The sequence below is a fragment of the Arachis stenosperma genome, chromosome 5, assembly GCF_014773155.1.
Source record: "Arachis stenosperma cultivar V10309 chromosome 5, arast.V10309.gnm1.PFL2, whole genome shotgun sequence".
In the NCBI taxonomy this organism is placed as follows: Eukaryota; Viridiplantae; Streptophyta; class Magnoliopsida; order Fabales; family Fabaceae; genus Arachis; species Arachis stenosperma.
The window spans coordinates 85,223,506-85,242,104 of NC_080381.1; positions in this window are offsets into that span (position 1 = coordinate 85,223,506).

The window sequence follows — 18,599 nt, forward strand, 5'->3', positions numbered from 1 at the left end:
CTCCATGTTGATGTATTTTTCTGCCCGCTCCTGCACCTCGTATAGAGAGGTCGGGTATCGTTTGGATAGGGATTGGCTAAACGGTCCCTCTTTTAGGCCGTTTGCCAGTCCCATGATGGCTGCTTCAGTGGGCAAGTGTTGTATGTCCAGGCAGGCTTTGTTGAATCGCTCCATGTATTCTCGGAGAGTTTCTTGGTTACCTTGCTTGATCCCGAGTAGACTGGGGGCGTGTTTTGTCTTGTCCTTTTGAATAGAGAACCTTGTTAGGAATTTTTTGGTTAGGTCCTCGAAGCTGGAGATTGATCCTGGTGGCAGGTTGTCGAACCACTTCATGGCCGACTTGGTGAGGGTGGTGGGGAAGGCTTTACACCGAATCGCGTCGGAGGCGTCGACTAGGTACATTCTGCTTCTGAAGTTGCTGAGGTGGTGACTTGGATCGGTGGTGCCGTCGTAGAGGTCCATATCGGGCGGTTTGAAGTTTCGCGGTACCTTCTCCTTCATGATCTCTCGTGTGAAGGGATCATGATTGCCTTCGGGGGTGGTGCCGCGTTCCGTCCGGTCCTTCAGGTTGGCCTCTATTTTCCGTAGTTTTTCTTCTAATTCTCTGCGCTTGCGAGCTTCCCTCCTCAGATCTTGTTCAGTTTCTTTCTGCTTTTTTACGCCCTCTTCGAGTTGTTTCAGCCGGTTTTGCTGTGTCCGAACTGCTTCTAGAATTTCCGAGCTTTCGGGATTTTGGGGATCTTGGTTTGGGAGTGATGTCTTTGGGCGATTCTGTTTGTTTCCTCCTGGAGTGCGGGGTGATAGAGGGCTGTCCGGTCGTTCTCCGGTGTCAACTTCCTCCTCTTGTTCTGATGTAGCGTGGTTATTGTTGGGAGGGTCGTCCGCCATGGTAAAGGGATGACTTCCAGGTCCCCGGCAACGGCGCCAATGTTCCGAGGGTTACCTGAAATGCGCAGCTCGGTCGTCTTAGGGAGGCCCGAGATGGGGGGATTGATGACCCGAGCTTGGTATGCCGAGTGGTTGGTGGTGGTACCTGCAATGACACTTCGATGCTTAAGTTAGCATGGGTCCAAGCAGATATTGAGTAGAATTAGAGTGTGTGTTATACCTGGGTGCTCCAGTGTATTTATAGTAGTTGGCCGTGATCTTCCCTGGATAAGATATTCTTATCTTATCTTATCCTTCTGGGAGTTTTATCTTTATCTTTGTGGAACCGCCTTTCCTAGGCCTTTTCGGCCTTTAGGTCTTGGGCTTCGTTCCTTTTGGGCTTCTTTAGCTTTATTGTCCGAGGTCCGACCTCAGGCATGGGCCTGGGGATGAGGTCGGACCTTCTATGAACTTTGCCGAGTTTGGGGAGCTCGGTCAGGGTATGAACAAATCCTTTATTGAGACAATAATGAAAAATAAAAGACTACCTCAAGTTGGGTTGCCTCCCAACAAAGCACTTTTTTTAGCGTCGCTAGCTTGACGGTGGCTTCTCTAGTTGAGATTGAAGAACTGAAGAGTGATGGTTTAGAGGTTATAGTAAACTCTCGTTGTAAATATAGTTACTAAACCAAGCAATCAACCTTTCTTACAAACGTTTTGGTTGTCACAAGTAACAAACCCTTAAATAAATTGATAACCGAAGTATTTAAACTTCGGGTCGTCTTCTCAAGGAATTGCAGGGAGGTATGTTCTTATTATTGGTTATGGGTTTGTCAATTGGGGTTTTGAAAGTGAGGAACAAGTATGGTAAATGATAAGAAAACTAAATAAATAACTGTAAAATAAACTCTTGGCAAGATATGAGAAATTAGAAGTCCTATCCTAGTTATCCTTATCAATTGTGATGAGAATTGGATTTTTCTCCCACTTTGTTAACCTCTAACTATGAAGGTAAGTTAAGTGGATGAATTAATTCGAATCTTCAAATTCCAGTCTTTCCTTGGGAAAAGTTAGAATTATTGGATCTCGAATTAATTCTTGAAGAATTCCAATTTTCAGTCAACAAGGAGTTTTATAACTCAAGAGTTACCAATTAATCAACCAAAGCCAAAAGGGAATAAAATCTACTTGAATGAAAATAATTTGGATAGAGCACAAGCATCAATAACATAAATTAGAGAAAACAATCATAGGTCTGAAATACTTCAAATTATATCTAAATAGAAGGTTAGATTGAACATAGAAATCCATAAGCCAAATTGGCAACATTAAATAATCAACTAAAGTGATAAATAAAAGTAGGAAATAAATTAAAGGAACATTGAACCTGTGATGAAGAAGTTGAAATCCTAATCCTAATCCTAATCCTAAATCCTAAGAGAGAGGAGAGAACCTCTCTCTCTAAAAACTACATCTAAAACCTAAAATTGTGAGTTATGAAAGCCTGTTGAGTCTCTGCATGTTCCCTGACTTTAATCTGTGTTTCTGGGCCAAAAACTGGGTTAAAATGCGGCCCAGAATCTCTGACAGCAACTTTTGTAATTCTGCAGATCGCGCACATTATGCGTCCGCGTCGCCCACGCGTTCACGTCACTTAGCATTTCTCGTACCATGCATGCGCGTCGTCCACGCTTTCGCGTCGTTCGTGCAGCTTCCAATCCACGCGGTCGCGTCAGGCACGCGAACGCGTCACTCTGATTTCTTCCATTTCGCGTGGTCGCGTGAGCCATGCGACCGCGTGACTTTTCGCTGGTCATCTCCTCAATTCCTTGTATTCCTTCCATCTTTGCACACTTCTTCTTCATTCTCTAAGCCATTCCTGCCCTATGAAGCCTGAAACACTTAACACACAGATCAAGGCATTGAATGGTAATAAGAGAGGATTAAGATTAGCTAAATTAAGACCAAAGAAGCATGTTTTCAATCATGTAATAATTTTAGGAAGGAAATATAAATGCATGCTAATTATATGAATAAGTGGGTAAAGACCATAATAAAACCACACAATTAAACACATTGCAAACCGTAAAATAGTGGTTTATCAATTATACTTCTGTTTGGGGTCTTCCTCCATGCTGCCCAAGTAGTGCTTGAGTCTTTGTCCATTCACAGTGAATGTCCTCCTTGAGCTTTCTTCCATGATTTCTATGTGTCCAAAAGGTGAGACTTTTGTGATCAGAAAGGGTCTGGACCACCTTGATTTGAGTTTTCCAGGGAAGAGTCTCAGTTTGGAGTTGTAGAGGAGTACATGTTGTCCTTCTTCGAAACATCTTGGTGCCAGGTTGAGATCATGTCTCCTTTTAGCTTTTTCCTTATAGATCTTGGTGTTTTCATAGGCTTGAGACCTAAACTCTTCTAGTTCTTGCAGCTGCAAGACCCTCTTTTCACCAGCAGCAGTGCTGTCGAGGTTTAGTATCTTGAGAGCCTAAAAGGCTTTGTGTGCCAACTCTAATGGTAAGTGACAGGCCTTTCCATACACCACTTGATATGGGGACATCCCAATTGGTGTTTTGAAGGTTGTCTTGTACACCCAAAGACCATCATCTAGCTTATTTGCCCAGTCCTTTCTTGATGCTCCCATAGTCTTTTCCAAGATCCTTTCTAACTCTCTATTGGATATCTCGGTTTGCCCACATATTTAGGGGTGATAAGGTGTGGCAACCTTATGCTTCACCCCATACCTTAGGAGTAGGGTTTCCAATGGTCTGTTACAGAAATGACTCCCTCCGTCACTGATGAGGGCTCGTGGAACTCTAAATCTGCTGAAGATTTTCTTTCTAAGAAAGTTTATGACCACCTTGTTGTCATTTGTTGGGGTTGCCATGGCCTCCACCCACTTAGATACATAGTCCACTGCCACCAAGATATATTTGTTCGAATATGAGGTTGGAAATGGTCCCACAAAATCGATCCCCCATACATCGAATAGTTCGAGCTCTAAGATGAATTGTTGTGGCATTTCATTTCTCTTGGGCAAGTTTCCAGCCCTCTGGCATTCGTCACAGCTCCTCACTAGTTCCTTAGCATCCTTGAAGATAGTGGGCCAAAAGAACCAACATTGCAACACCTTTGCTGCGGTTCTTTCTCCTCCAAAATGACCTCCAAAGCTAGAACTATGGCAACTCCACAGGACCTCTTGTCCCTCTTCTTCTGAAATGCACCTCCTAAGGATTCCATCTGAGCACTTCTTGAAGAGATAAGGCTCATCCCAAATAAAATATTTAGAATCATTGATGAGTTTTCTTCTTTGGTGTTTGTTGATTCCAGGAGGCAAGTCGCCAGCTGCCTTAAAATTGGCAATATCTGCAAACTAGGGTGCCTTGTGAACCAACATTAGGTGCTCATCTAGAAAGAACTCGTTCACACTTGTATCACGTGTAGCACCTTTTTCACAAGGGATTCTGGATAGATGATCTTCTACCTTGTTCTCCACGCCCTTTTTGTCTCTAATCTCAATATTGAATTTCTGCAACAACAAAATCCATCTGATTAGTCTTGGTTTTGATTCCTGTTTGGCAAATAGATATTTAAGTGCTGTGTGATCAGTGAAAACAATCACTTTAGAACCAATGAGGTATGATCTAAATTTGTCAAATGCAAAAAATATTGCCAGCAACTCCTTTTCGGTGGTGGTATAATTTCGTTGAGTGTCATTGAGGACTTTGCTGACATAATATATGACATGCACCAAATTTTCTTTTCTCTGTCCTAACACTGCCCCAACTGCGAAATCAGATGCATTACACATCAGTTCGAATGGCAAATTCCAATCAAGTGGGGTGATGATAGGAGCTGAAGACAGCTTCTTTTTTAAGTTTTCAAATGCGAGCATGCACTTCTCATCAAAGATAAATGGTGTATCAGACATAAGGAGATTGCTTAAGGGCTTGGCTATGTTTGAAAAATCTTTAATAAACCTTCTGTAGAAGCCAGCATGCCCTAATAAGCTCCTAATTGCCATGACATCACTCGGTGGATGTAATTTTTCAATTAGCTCCACCTTAGTTCTGTCTACCTCAATACCTTAGTTAGAAACCTTATGGCTAAGGACTATTCCGTCCATCACTATAAAGTGGCATTTTTCCCAATTCAAGACCAAATTGGTCTCTTGACATCTTTTTAATACCAAGGCTAGATGATTTAGGCAATTAGGAAAGGAATTTTCGAATACTGAAAAGTCATCCATGAAAACTTCAATGAACTTTTCTATCATATCCGAGAAGATGGAAAGCATGCAGCGTTGAAAAGTTGCGGGTGCATTACATAGCCCAAATGGCATGCGCCTGTAGGCAAACACTCCATATGGACAAGTAAATGATGTTTTCTCCTGGTCTCTTGGATCAACCACAATTTGGTTATATCCTGAATAACCATCTAGAAAACAATAATACGCGTGTCCTGCAAGTCTTTCCAGCATCTGGTCCATGAAGGGAAGTGGGAAGTGATATTTTCTTGTGGCTTCATTGAGTTTTCTGTAATCAATACACATCCTCCATCCTGTGACAGTTCTTGTAGGGATTAGCTCATTTCTTTCATTGGGTACCACAGTGATTCCTCCTTTCTTGGGGACCACTTGGACGGGGCTGACCCATGGACTATCCGAAATTGGATAGATTACTCCTCCTTGCCACAGCTTCATGACTTCCTTCTGTACTGCTTTATTCATAACTAGATTCAGCCTCCTTTGGGGTTGAATGGAAGGTTTGGCATTATCTTCCAATAGTATCTTATGCATGCATATGGCCGAACTGATTTCCTTCAAGTCAGCAAGTGTCCATCCAATGGCATCCTTATGATTTTGTAAGACTTGAAGTAACTCTTCCTCTTGTTCTTGGCTGAGGGCTGAATTTATAATCACTGGATAGCTTTCATTCTCTCCTAAGTATACATACTTGAGAGTGAGCGACAATTCCTTTAGTTCAAGTTTGGGTGCTTCTTTTCTTTCATCCTTCCCCTCTAGTGTGCCTTGAATATGAACTTTAGTTGTTGCAGCCTCTTCGCTTGATGCTGATTCCTCTTCTTCTGTTAACCCCTCAAGTTCTTCTCCTTTAAGAATCTCTTGCACCATAGCATCCACCGAGTCCAACCTCATACATTCTCCCAATGAGTCTTGTGGGTAACTCATGACCTTGAACACATTGAATATCATTTTCTCCTCATGTAGCCTAAGGACAAGTTCACCCTTTTGGACATCAATGATGGCTCTGGCAGTGCCTAAGAATGGCCTTCCTAAGATGATAAAGGTTTTGGCTCCTTCCTCCATATCCAACACTACGAAATCTGCTGGAAAGATAAAGTCTCCCACCTTCACCAACAAGTCTTCTACTATTCCGTGAGGAAACTTGAATGATCGGTCTGCTAGTTGCAGGGTCATTCTTATTGGTTTGGCCTCCTCAATCCTCATTTTCCTCATCATTGCTAAGGACATCAGATTTATGCTAGCTCCTAGATCACATAAAGCCTTCTCCACTGTGATTTCCCCTATGAGACAAGGGATTTGGAAGCTCCCAGGATCCTTCAATTTCTGGGGTAATTTGTGCTGGATGATGGCACTGCATTCTTTGGTGAGTAACACAATCTCGTTGTTCTTCCAGCTTCTCTTCTTGGTCATCAACTCCTTCAAGAACTTGGCATAGAGCGGCATTTGCTCTATTGCTTCAGCAAAGGGTATGTTGATCTATAGTTTCTTGAAGATTTCCAAGAATCTTGAGAATTGGTTGTCCTCTCCCTTCTTCTTTAATTGTTGGGGGTATGGGGCTTTTGGAAAGCATGGCTTTAGCACTTCTCCCTCTTGATGTGACTTAGGAGTGGAGACTTGAATTTCCTCTTGTCCCTTTTCTTTCTCATCCGAGTTCTTCTCTTGTGGTTTCTTGTAGGTCTCCCTCAATTCCTTCCCATTTCTGAGGGTGATAGCCTGACACTCCTCCCGTGGAGTTGAATTAGTGTTGCTGTGAATGTTGTGGCCAGGAGCTTGCTTGAATAAGTAGCTAATTTGTGTTTCAAGTTTCTTGATGGTAGCATCTTGATTCTGCATATTGGATTGCACTTCTTCCCAGAAAGCTTTACTGTCTTGAACTTCCTTACATATGCTTTCAAGTAGAGTCTCAATTTTGGATAGTCTATCTTCGGTTGGTGATGGTGGGTTGAGGTTAGGAGGTTGAGATTGGTCATGTTGGTTTTGATATGGATGTTGAGAAGGGTGATTAGGTGGGTGTTGATATGATCTCTGTGAGGGGTATTGGTGAGTTGCATTGTTTTTTGGATTGTGGTTGTGGCATCTCTGGTCTTGGCCTTGGTCTTGTTGGTTTCCCCACCCAAAATTCGGGTGGTTTCTCCAACCAGAATTATAAGTTTTGGAGTATGGATCATGGGTCTACCTAGGTGAGTTTTCAACATAGTTGGCTTGTTCCCAGTCACCTTCTTCTCCTGTATTCACTCCTTCTTGAGCTAGTGATGAAGTGGTGATTGATGTAACTTGGTTCTTTTCCACCTTCTTAGTAAGATCAGGTAACTGCTTGGTGAACATTTTATTTTGAGCCAGCAGTGCATCCATGTGGTTCAGTTCCATCACTCCTTGAGTGTTGCTCCTTTCAGAAGCATAGAAGTAGTCATTCTCAGCCACAGTCTCAATGACATCTATTGCTTCTTCAATGGTCTTCTTCTTGTTTAGAGAGCCCCATGATGAATGGTCTACGGCTGGTAGGCGAAATTGTGATCACATCAATGTAGTATTCTTTGTTGTTGTATGGAATAATTATAATGGCTCTTTGCTATGTGTGGACACAACTCCGTTCAACTTAACCAGCAAGTGTTCTGGGTCATCCAAGTAATACCTTACGTGAGTAAAGGTCGATCCCACAGAGATTGTTGGTATGAAGCAAGCTATGGTCATCTTGTAAATCTCAGTCAAGCGGATTATAATTGATTATTGGGTTTTTGAAAATAATAAATAATAAGTAGGAAATAAAGATAAAGTTACTCATGTAATTCCATGGTGGGAATTTCAGATAGGTGTATGGAGATGCTGTGCTCCTCCTGAATTTCTGCTTTCCTACTTCTTCCTTCTTCCTTCTCATCACTCCTTTCTATGGCAAGCTATATGTAGGGCATCACCATTGTCAATGGCTACATCCCATCCTCTCAGTGAAAAAGGTCCAAATGCTCTGTTACAGCACGGCTAATCATCTGTCGGTTCTCAATCAAGTTAGAATAGAATCCCTTGATTCTTTTTCGTCTGTCACTAACGCCTAGCCTTCAGGAGTTTGAAACTCGTCACAGTCATTCAATCCCGGAATCCTACTCGGAATACCACAAACAAGGTTAGACCTTCCAGATTCCCATGAATGTCGCCATCAATTCTAGCTTATACCACGAAGATTCTGATTAAGGAATCCAAGAGATATGCGCTCGGCCTAAGGTAGAACGGAAGTGGTTGTCAATCACGCGCGTTTGGTGGACGAAATTGTGATTCATTTGTTCTCTTTGTATTTGCATGAGATTTATTTAATGGCTATATGCTATGTGTGGACACAACTCTGTTCAACTTAACCAGCAAGTGTACTGGGTCATCCAAGTAATACCTTACGTGAGTATGGGTCGATCCCACAGAGATTGTTGGTATGAAGCAAGCTATGGTCACCTTGTAAATCTCAGTTAGGCAGCTTAAATGGTTTATGATAAGTTTGAAAATAAATAATAAACAGAAAATAAAATAGTAAATAGTTACTCATATAATTCCATGGTGGGAATTTCAGATAGGCATATGGAGATGCTGTGCTCCTCTCGAATATCTACTTTCTTATTACATTCATCCAATCCTTCTTACTCCTTTCCATGGCAAGCTGTATGTAGGGCATCACCGTTGTCAATGGCTACATCCCATCCTCTCAGTGAAAATGGTCCTATGCTCTGTCACAGCATGGCTAATCATCTGTCGGTTCTCAATCAGGTTGGAATAGAATCCCTTGATTCTTTTGCATCTGTCACTAACGCCCAGCCTTCAGGAGTTTGAAGCTCGTCACAGTCATTCAATCCCTGAATCCTACTCGGAATACCACAGACAAGGTTAGACTTTCTGGATTCCCGGAATCCTATTCGGAATACCACAGACAAGGTCAGACTTTCCAGATTCCCATGAATGCTGCCATCTATCTAGCTTATACCACGAAGATTCTGTTGGGGAATCTAAGAGATATGCGCCCGGCCTAAGGTAGAACGGAAGTGGTTGTCAGTCACGAGCGTTCATAGGTGAGAATGATGATGAGTGTCACGGATCATCACATTCATCAAGTTAAAGTGCAACGTATATCTTGGAATAAGAATAAAAGAGAATTGAATAGAAAATAATAGTAATTGTATTGAAACTTGAGGTACAGCAGAGCTCCACATCCTTAATCTATGGTGTGTAGAAACTCCACTATTCAAAATACATAAGTGAAAGGTTCAGGCATGGCCGAATGGCCAACCCCCCAAAATGTGATCAATGGCCTCCTAAGATGAAGAATAAAATAAAACTGAGACCAAAGATGAAACGTGGTCAAAAGACGACTAATACACTAGTAAAAAGTCCTATTTATACTAAACTAGCTACTAGGGTTTACAGAGGTAAGTAATTGATGCATAAATTCACTTTCGGGGCCCACTTGGTGTGTGTTTGGGCTGAGCTTGATCTATTCACGAGCTGAGGCTTCCTTTGGAGTTGAACGCCGAGTTATAGCATGTTTCTGGCGTTCAACTCCGGGTTGTGACGTGTTTCTGGCGTTTGACTCCAAGCAGCAGCATGTACTTGGCGTTGAGCGCCACTTTACGTCGTCAATTTCCGAATAAAGTATGGACTATTATATATTGCTAGAAAGCTCTGGATGTCTACTTTCCAACGCCGTTGAGAGCGCGCCATTTGAAGTTCTGTAGCTCCAGAAAATCTATTTTGAGTGCAGGGAGGTCAGATTCCAACAGCATCAGCAGTCCTTTTGTCAGCCTTTTTCAGAGTTTTGCTCCTGTCCCTCAATTTCAGCCAGAAATTACCTGAAATTACAGAAAAACACACAAACTCATAGTAAAGTCCAAAAATGTGAATTTAACATAAAAACTAATGAAAACATCCCTAAAAGTAGCTTGAACTTACTAAAAACTACCTAAAAACAATGCCAAAAAGCGTATAAATTATCCGCTCATCACAACACCAAACTTAAATTGTTGCTTGTCCCCAAACAACTGAAAATCAAATAGGATAAAAAGAAGAGAATATACTATAAATTCCACAATATCAATGAATATTAATTCTAATTAGATGAGCGGGACTTGTAGCTTTTTGCTTCTGAACAGTTTTGGCATCTCACTTTTTCCTTTGAAGTTCAGAATGATTGGCTTCTCTAGGAACTTAGAATTTCGGATAGTGTTATTAACTTTCCTAGTTAAGTATGTTGATTCTTGAACAAAGCTACTTATGAGTCTTGGCCGTGGCCCTAAGCACTTTGTTTTCCAGTATTACCACCGGATACATAAATACCACAGACACATGACTGGGTGAACCTTTTTAGATTGTGACTCAGCTTTGCTAGAGTCCCCAGTTAGAGGTGTCCAGAGCTCTTAAGCACACTCTTTTTGCTTTGGATCACAACTTTAACCACTCAGTCTCAAGCTTTTCTCTTGGACCTGCATGCCACAAGCACATGGTTAGGGACAACTTGAATTAGCCGCTGAGGCCTGGATTTTATTTCCTTGGGCCCTCCTATCCATTGATGCTCAAAGCCTTGGATCCTTTTTACCCTTGCCTTTTGGTTTTAAGGGCTATTCATTTTTTCTTGCTTTTTCTTTTTCTTTCTATTTTTTTTCGCCATTTTGTTTTGCAAGCCTTTGCTTTTTCACTGCTTTTTCTTGCTTCAAGAATCAATTTTATGATTTTTCAGATCATCAATAACATTTCTCTTTGTTCATCATTCTTTCAAGAGCCAACAATTTTAACATTCATAAACAACAAGATAAAAAATATGCACTGTTTAAGCATTCATTCAGAAAACAAAAAGTATTGTCACCACATCAATATAATTTAACTAAATTCAAGGATAAATTCGAAATTCATGTACTTCTTGTTCTTTTGAATTAAAAACATTTTTCATTTAAGAAAGGTGAAAGATTAATGGAATTATTCATAACTTTAAGGCATAGTTACTAAACACTAATGATCATGAAGTAGAGACACAAAACATAGATAAACATATAATATAAAAACCGAACAGCAGAAAAGTAAGAACAAGGAATGAATCCACCTTAGTGGCGTCTTCTTCTTGAAGGACTAACAATGTCCTTAAGCTCTTCTATGTCCCTTCCTTGCCTTTGTTGCTCCTCCCTCATTGCTCTTTGATCTTCTCTTATTTCATGAAGAATGATGGAGTGCTCATGATGTTCCACCCTTAATTGTTCCACATTGTGGCTCAAATCTTCTAAGGAAGTGTTGAGTTGTTCCCAATAGTTGTTGGGAGGAAAGTGCATCCCTTGAGGCATCTTAGAGATTTCTTGATGATGAGCTTCCTCATGCATCTCTTGAGATCCGTGGAGGGTCTCTCTTGCTTGCTCCATCCTCTTCTTGGTGATGGGCTTATCCTCTTCAACGAGGATGTCTCCTTTTATGATAACTCCAGCTGAGTAACATAGATGGCAAATAAGATGAGGAAAAGCTAGCCTTGCCATGGAGGAGGGCTTTTCGGCTATTTTGTAGATTTTATTGGAGATGACTTCATGAACTTCTACTTCCTCTCCAATCATGATGCTATGAATCATGATGGCCCGATCCACAGTAACTTCAGATCAGTTGCTAGTGGGAATGATGGAGCGTTGAATAAACTCCAACCATCCTCTAGCCACAGGCTTGAGGTCCAGTCTTCTCAGTTGAACTGGCTTGCCTTTGGAGTCTCTTTTCCATTGAGCTCCTTCCACACATATGTCCATGAGGACTTAGTCCAACCTTTGATCAAAGTTGACCCTTCTAGTGTAGAGGCGTTCATCTCCTTGCATCATGGGCAAGTGGAATGCCAACCTCACATTTTTTGGACTAAAATCTAAGTATTTCCCCTGAACCATTGTGAGATAATTCTTTGGACTCAGGTTCATACTTTGATCATGGTTCTTAGTGATCCATGCATTGGCATAGAATTCTTGAACCATTAAGATTCCGACTTGCTGCATGGGGTTGGTTAGGACTTCCCAACCTCTTCTTCGGATCTCATGTCGGATTCCCAGATACTCATTTTTCTTGAGCTTGAAAGGGACCTCAGGGATCACCTTCTTCTTTGCCACAACATCATAGAAGTGGTCTTGATGGCTTTTGGAGATGAATCTTTTCATCTCCCATGACTCGGAGGTGGAAGCTTTTGTCTTCCCTTTTCCTTTTCTAGAGGATTCTCCGGCCTTAGGTGCCATTGATGGTAATGGAAAACAAAAAAGATTATGCTTTGACCACACCAAACTTAAAATATTGCTTGCCCTCGAGCAAGTAAAGAAAGAAGAGAAGAAGAAGAAGAAGAAAAGATGGAGGAGAGTGAGGGGAGATGGATTCGGCCAAGGTGTAGAAGAGGGGGTTTGTGTTGTGTGAAAATGAAGTAGAATGGAAGGGTATATATAGGGAGGGGAGAGGGTGTAGTTTCGGTCATTTAGGGTGGGTTTGGGTGGGAAAGTTTTTTTGAATTTTGAAGGTGGGTGGGGTTTTTGGGGAAGAGTGGATGGATGTGAGTGGTAAAGGGATAATTGGGAAGAGAGATTGAAGTTGTTGGGAAGTGTGTTTTGGGGAAGAGTGTTATAGGATTAGGAGGTAAGGTGGGAATATGTTAGGTGGGGATCCTGTGGGGTCCACAGATCCTGAGGTGTCAAGGATTTACATCCCTGCAACAATTAGGCATGTAAAATGCCTTTGTATACCATTCTGGCGTTTGAACGCCGAGGTGATGCACGTTCTGGGTGTTTAACGCCCAGATGTAGCATGTTTCTGGCGTTGAACACCAGTTCCATGCTTGTTACTGGCGTTTAGCGCCAGCTTTCCTCAAGGCACATTCCTGGCGTTCAAATGCCAGGATGTTGCTTGTTTCTGGCGTTCAGCGCCAGATTCATGCTCTGTTCTGGCATTGAACGCCAGCCAGATGCTCCTTACTGGCATTGAACGCCAGTATGTCCTCCCTCCAGGGTGTGATTTTTCTTCTGCTATTTTTGATTCTGTTTTTAATTTTTATATTTTTTTCGTGACTCCTTGGTGGGCGAAATCGTGATTCATTCTTTTCACTTCAACAATCCAAGGTAATGGCTCCAAAGACTTGGTGCACAGAACCATGGTCCAAAATTAACTTCACAGTCTCGCTCAACTAACCAGCAAGTGCACTAGGTCGTCCAAGTAATACCTTACGTGAGTAAGGATCGATCCCACGGAGATTGTTGGTATGAAGCAAGCTATGGTCATCTTGTAAATCTCAGTCAGGCTTATCCATGTGGTTATGGGAGATTAGATAATTAAAGATAAATAAAATAGGATAGAAATACTTATGTAATTCAATGGTGGGAATTTCAGATAGGCGTATGAAGATGCTGTGCTCCTCTTGAATCTCTGCTTTCCTGCTGCTTTCATCCAATTCTTCTTACTCCTTTCCATGGCAAGCTGTTTGTAGGGCATCACCGTTGTCAATGGCTACATCCCATCCTCTCAGTGAAAAAGGTCCAAATGCTCTGTCACGGCACGGCTAATCATCTGTCGGTTCTCAATCAGGTTGGAATAGAATCCATTGATTCTTTTGCGTTTGTCATCACGCCCAGCCTTCAGGAGTTTGAAGCTCGTCACAGTCATTCAATCCCAGAATCCTACTCGGAATACCATAGACAAGGTTTAGACTTTCCGGATTCTCAAGAATGCTGCCATCAATTATAGCTTATACCACGAAGATTCTGTTGGGGAATCTAAGAGATATGCGCCCGGCCTAAGGAAGAACGGAAGTGGTTGTCAGTCACGCGCGTTCGTAGGTGAGAATGATGATGAGTGTCACGGATCATCAAATTCATCAAGGTGAAGTGCAACGTATATCTTTGATTAAGAATAAAATTGTTTTGGATAGAAAATTATAGTAATTACATTGAAACTTGAGGTACAGCAGAGCTCCACACCCTTAATCTATGGTGTGTAGAAACTCCACCGTTGAAAATACATAAGTGAGAGAGGTTCAGGCATGGCCGAATGGCCAGCCCCCAAAACGTGGTCACTGGATCAAAATACAATCCAGGGATCAAAACCAAGATGATAATATGATAGTAAAGAGTTCTATTTATAATAAACTAGCTACTAGGGTTTACAGAAGTAAGTAATTGATGCATTAATCCACTTCCGGGGCCCACTTGGTGTATGTTTGGGCTGAGCTTGGTCTATCCACGAGCTGAGGCTTTTCTTGGAGTTGAACTCCAAGTTATAACATGTTTTGGGCGTTCAACTCCGGATCATGACGTGTTTCTGGCGTTTAACTCCAGACAGCAGCATGTACTTGGCGTTCAATGCCAAGTTACGTCGTCAATTTCCGAATAAAGTATGGACTATTATATATTTCTGGAAAGCTCTGGATGTCTACTTTCCAACGCCGTTGAGAGCGCGCCATTTGGAGTTCTTTAGCTCCAGAAAATCCATTTTGAGTGCAGGGAGGTCAGATTCCAACAGCATCAGCAGTCCTTTTGTCAGCCCTTTTCAGAGTTTTGCTCAAGTCCCTCAATTTCAGCCAGAAATTACCTGAAATCATAGAAAAAACACATAAACTCCTAGTAAAGTCCAGAAATGTGAATTTAACATAAAAACTAATGAAAACATCCCTAAAAGTAACTAGATCATACTAAAAACTACCTAAAAACGATGCCAAAAAGCGTATAAATTATCCGCTCATCACAACACCAAACTTAAATTGTTGCTTGTCCCCAAGCAACTGAAAATAAAATAGGATAAAAAGAAGAGAATATACTATAAATTTAGAATATCAATGAATATTAGTTCTAATCAGATGAGCGGGACTTGTAGCTTTTTGCTTCTGAACAGTTTTGGCATCTCACTTTTTCCTTTGAAGTTTAGAATGATTGGCTTCTCTAGGAACTTAGAATTTCAGATAGTGTTATTGATTCTCCTAGTTAAGTATGTTGATTCTTGAACACAGCTACTTTTATGAGTCTTGGCCGTGGCCCTAAGCACTTTGTTGTCCAGTATTACCACCGGATACATAAATGCCACAGACACATAACTGGGTGAACCTTTTCAGATTGTGACTCAGCTTTGCTAGAGTCCCCAGTTAGTGGTGTCCAGAGCTCTTAAGCACACTCTTTTTCTTTGGATCTTTTTTTTTAAATATATTTCTTTTTTTTTTCCAATTAATTTTTTTATTTTTTTATTTTTCACAAGCTTTTGCTTTTTCACTGCTTTTTCTTGCTTCAAGAATCAAATTCATGATTTTTTAGATTGTCAATAACATTTCTCCTTGTTCATCATTCTTTCAAGAGCCAACAATTTTAACATTCATAAGCAACAAGATCAAAAGACATATGCACTGTTCAAGCATTCATTCAGAAAGCAAGAAGTATTGTCACCACATCAATATAATTAAACTAAATGCAAGGATAAATTCGAAATTCATGTACTTCTTGTTCTTTTGAATTAAAACATTTTTCGTTTAAGAGAGGTGAAGGATTCATGGAATTATTCATAATCTTTAAGGCATAGTTACTACATACTAATGATCATGAAGTAGAGACACAAAACATAGATATACATGAAGGATAAAAACCGAAAAAAATAGAGAAAATAAGGACAAGGAATGAGTCCACCTGAGTGAGGGTGGCGCCTTCTTGAAGATCCAATGGTGCTTTTTGAGCTCCTTTATGTCTCTTTCTTGCTTCTGTTGCATAATCCCTAGTGATTTTGGTGTTCCTATCCTTAGTTGCTTCCAATAATTATGTGGAGGAACATGTATCCCCTGAGGTATCTCAGGGATTTCTTGAAGAGGGAATTTCTCATGCTTTCTTGATGTGCAGTCAAATGCTCTTCTACTGGGCTATGGCTTTTTCTGCTTGCTTTTTCTTTCTTTCTTTCTATATTTTTTTCGCCAGTTTTTTTTTTTTGCAAGCCTTTTTCCTTGTTCCTGCTTATATAGGGAAGAAGAGAACAAGAAAAAAAAGAGGAATCCTCTATGTCACAGTAAAGAGGTTCCTTATTGTTAGTAGAAGAAGAAAGGAATAAAATTGGAGAATCCAATCACAATGGTGAGGATAGAGGCAGTGATTGGAGATGAAGAGAGGTGAAGAGAAGTGTTAGTAAATAAATAAAATAAATAGAAAGAGATGAGGGGGAGAGAAATTCGAAAATAATTTTGAAAAATGGGTTAGTGATTTTCGAAAATTATAGATAAGATATAATTAAAATTAAAATTTAAAACAATTAATTAATTAAAAAGAATTTTTGAAAAAGAGGGAGGTATTTTCGAAAATTAGAGAGGGAAAAGTAGTTAGGCGGTTTTGAAAAAGATAAGAAACAAACAAAAAATTAATTAGTTAGTTGAAAAAGATATTAAAATCAAATTTGAAAAGATAAGAGGATAAGAAGTTAGAAAAGATATTTTAAAATTCTTTTGAAAAAGATAAAATTTTGAAAAAAAATATGATATAAAAGATATGATTTAAAAAGATATGGTTTTGAAAAGATAAGATTGAAATTAGTTTTGAAAAAGATTTGAATTTTAAAATCACAATTAATGACTTGACTCACAAGAAATCACAAGATATGATTTTAGAACTTAAAATTTGAATCTTTCTTAACAAAAAAGTAACAAACTTGAAATTTTTGAATCAAAACATTAATTTTTGATGCAATTTTCGAAAATATGATGTAAAGATAAGAAAAAGATTTTGAAAATATTTTGAAAAGATTTTTGAAATTTTCGAAAATGATGAAAAAATGGAAAAGATATGATTTTTGAAAAAGATTTTAAAAAGATAAGATATTTTTTTATTTTTGAATTTTTTTTTGATGAGAGAGAAAAACACTAAAAATACTCAATGCATGAAAATTTTGGATCAAAACACATGATGCATGCAAGAACACTATGAATGTCAAGATGAACACCAAGAACACTTTGAAGATCATGATGAACATCAAGAACATATTTTTGAAAAATTTTCAAGAAAAAAAAACATGCAAGACACCAAACTTAGAAATTTTTCATGTTTAGATTCTATGAATGCAAGAATGCATATGAAAAACACCATACAACACAAAACAAGAAAATATGAAGATCAAACAAGAGGATTCATCAAGAACAACTTGAAGATCATGAAGAACACTATGAATGCATGAATTTTTCGAAAATTTTATGCAAGAAAAAGATGAACATGTAATTGACACCAAACTTATGACTTGACACAAGACTCAAACAAGAAACACAAAATATTTTTGATTTTTATGATTTTCTAATTTTTTTGAATTTTATTTGATTTTTTTCGTAAAATATATAGGAAAAAGAAAATAAGAAATTCAAAATTTTTAATAAGGATTCCAGGAATCTTTGCAATGTTAGTCTAAAGCTCCGGTCCAGGAATTAGACATGGCTTAATAGCCAGCCAAGCTTTCAATGAAAGCTCCAGTCCAAAACACTAGACATGGCCAATGGCCAGCCAAGCTTTAGCATACAGCTAATATTCAAATTAGTTTGCCTCTATGAAGATGGTTTTGAAGTGGCTTTACAGCCAGCCAGGCTTCAACATGCTTCATGAAACTCTAGAATCCATTCTTAAAAATTCTGAAGAACAGGATAAGTAATATAATTTTTTTTTGAAATTTAAGAATAATAAAACAAAATAAAATAAAATAAAATAACCCAATCTGAGCAACAAGATGAGCCGTCAGTTGTCCATACTCGAACAATCCCCAGCAACGGCGCCAAAAACTTGGTGGGCGAAATCGTGATTCATTCTTTTCACTTCAACAATCCAAGGTAATGGCTCCAAAGACTTGGTGCACAGAACCATGGTCCAAAATTAACTTCACAGTCTCGCTCAACTAACCAGCAAGTGCACTGGGTCGTCCAAGTAATACCTTACGTGAGTAAGGATCGATCCCACAGAGATTGTTGGTATGAAGCAAGCTATGGTCATCTTGTAAATCTCAGTCAGGCTTATCCATGTGGTTATAGGAGATTAGATAATTAAAGATAAATAAAATAGGATAGAAATACTTATGTAATTCAATGGTGGGAATTTCAGATAGGCGTATGAAGATGCTGTGCTCCTCTTGAATCTCTGCTTTCCTGCTGCTTTCATCCAATTCTTCTTACTCCTTTCCATGGCAAGCTGTTTGTAGGGCATCACCGTTGTCAATGGCTACATCCCATCCTCTCAGTGAAAAAGGTCCAAATGCTCTGTCACGGCACGGCTAATCATCTGTCGGTTCTCAATCAGGTTGGAATAGAATCCCTTGATTCTTTTGCGTTTGTCATCACGCCCAGCCTTCAGGAGTTTGAAGCTCGTCACAGTCATTCAATCCCAGAATCCTACTCGGAATACCATAGACAAGGTTTAGACTTTCCGGATTCTCAAGAATGCTGCCATCAATTCTAGCTTATACCACGAAGATTCTGTTGGGGAATCTAAGAGATATGCGCCCGGCCTAAGGTAGA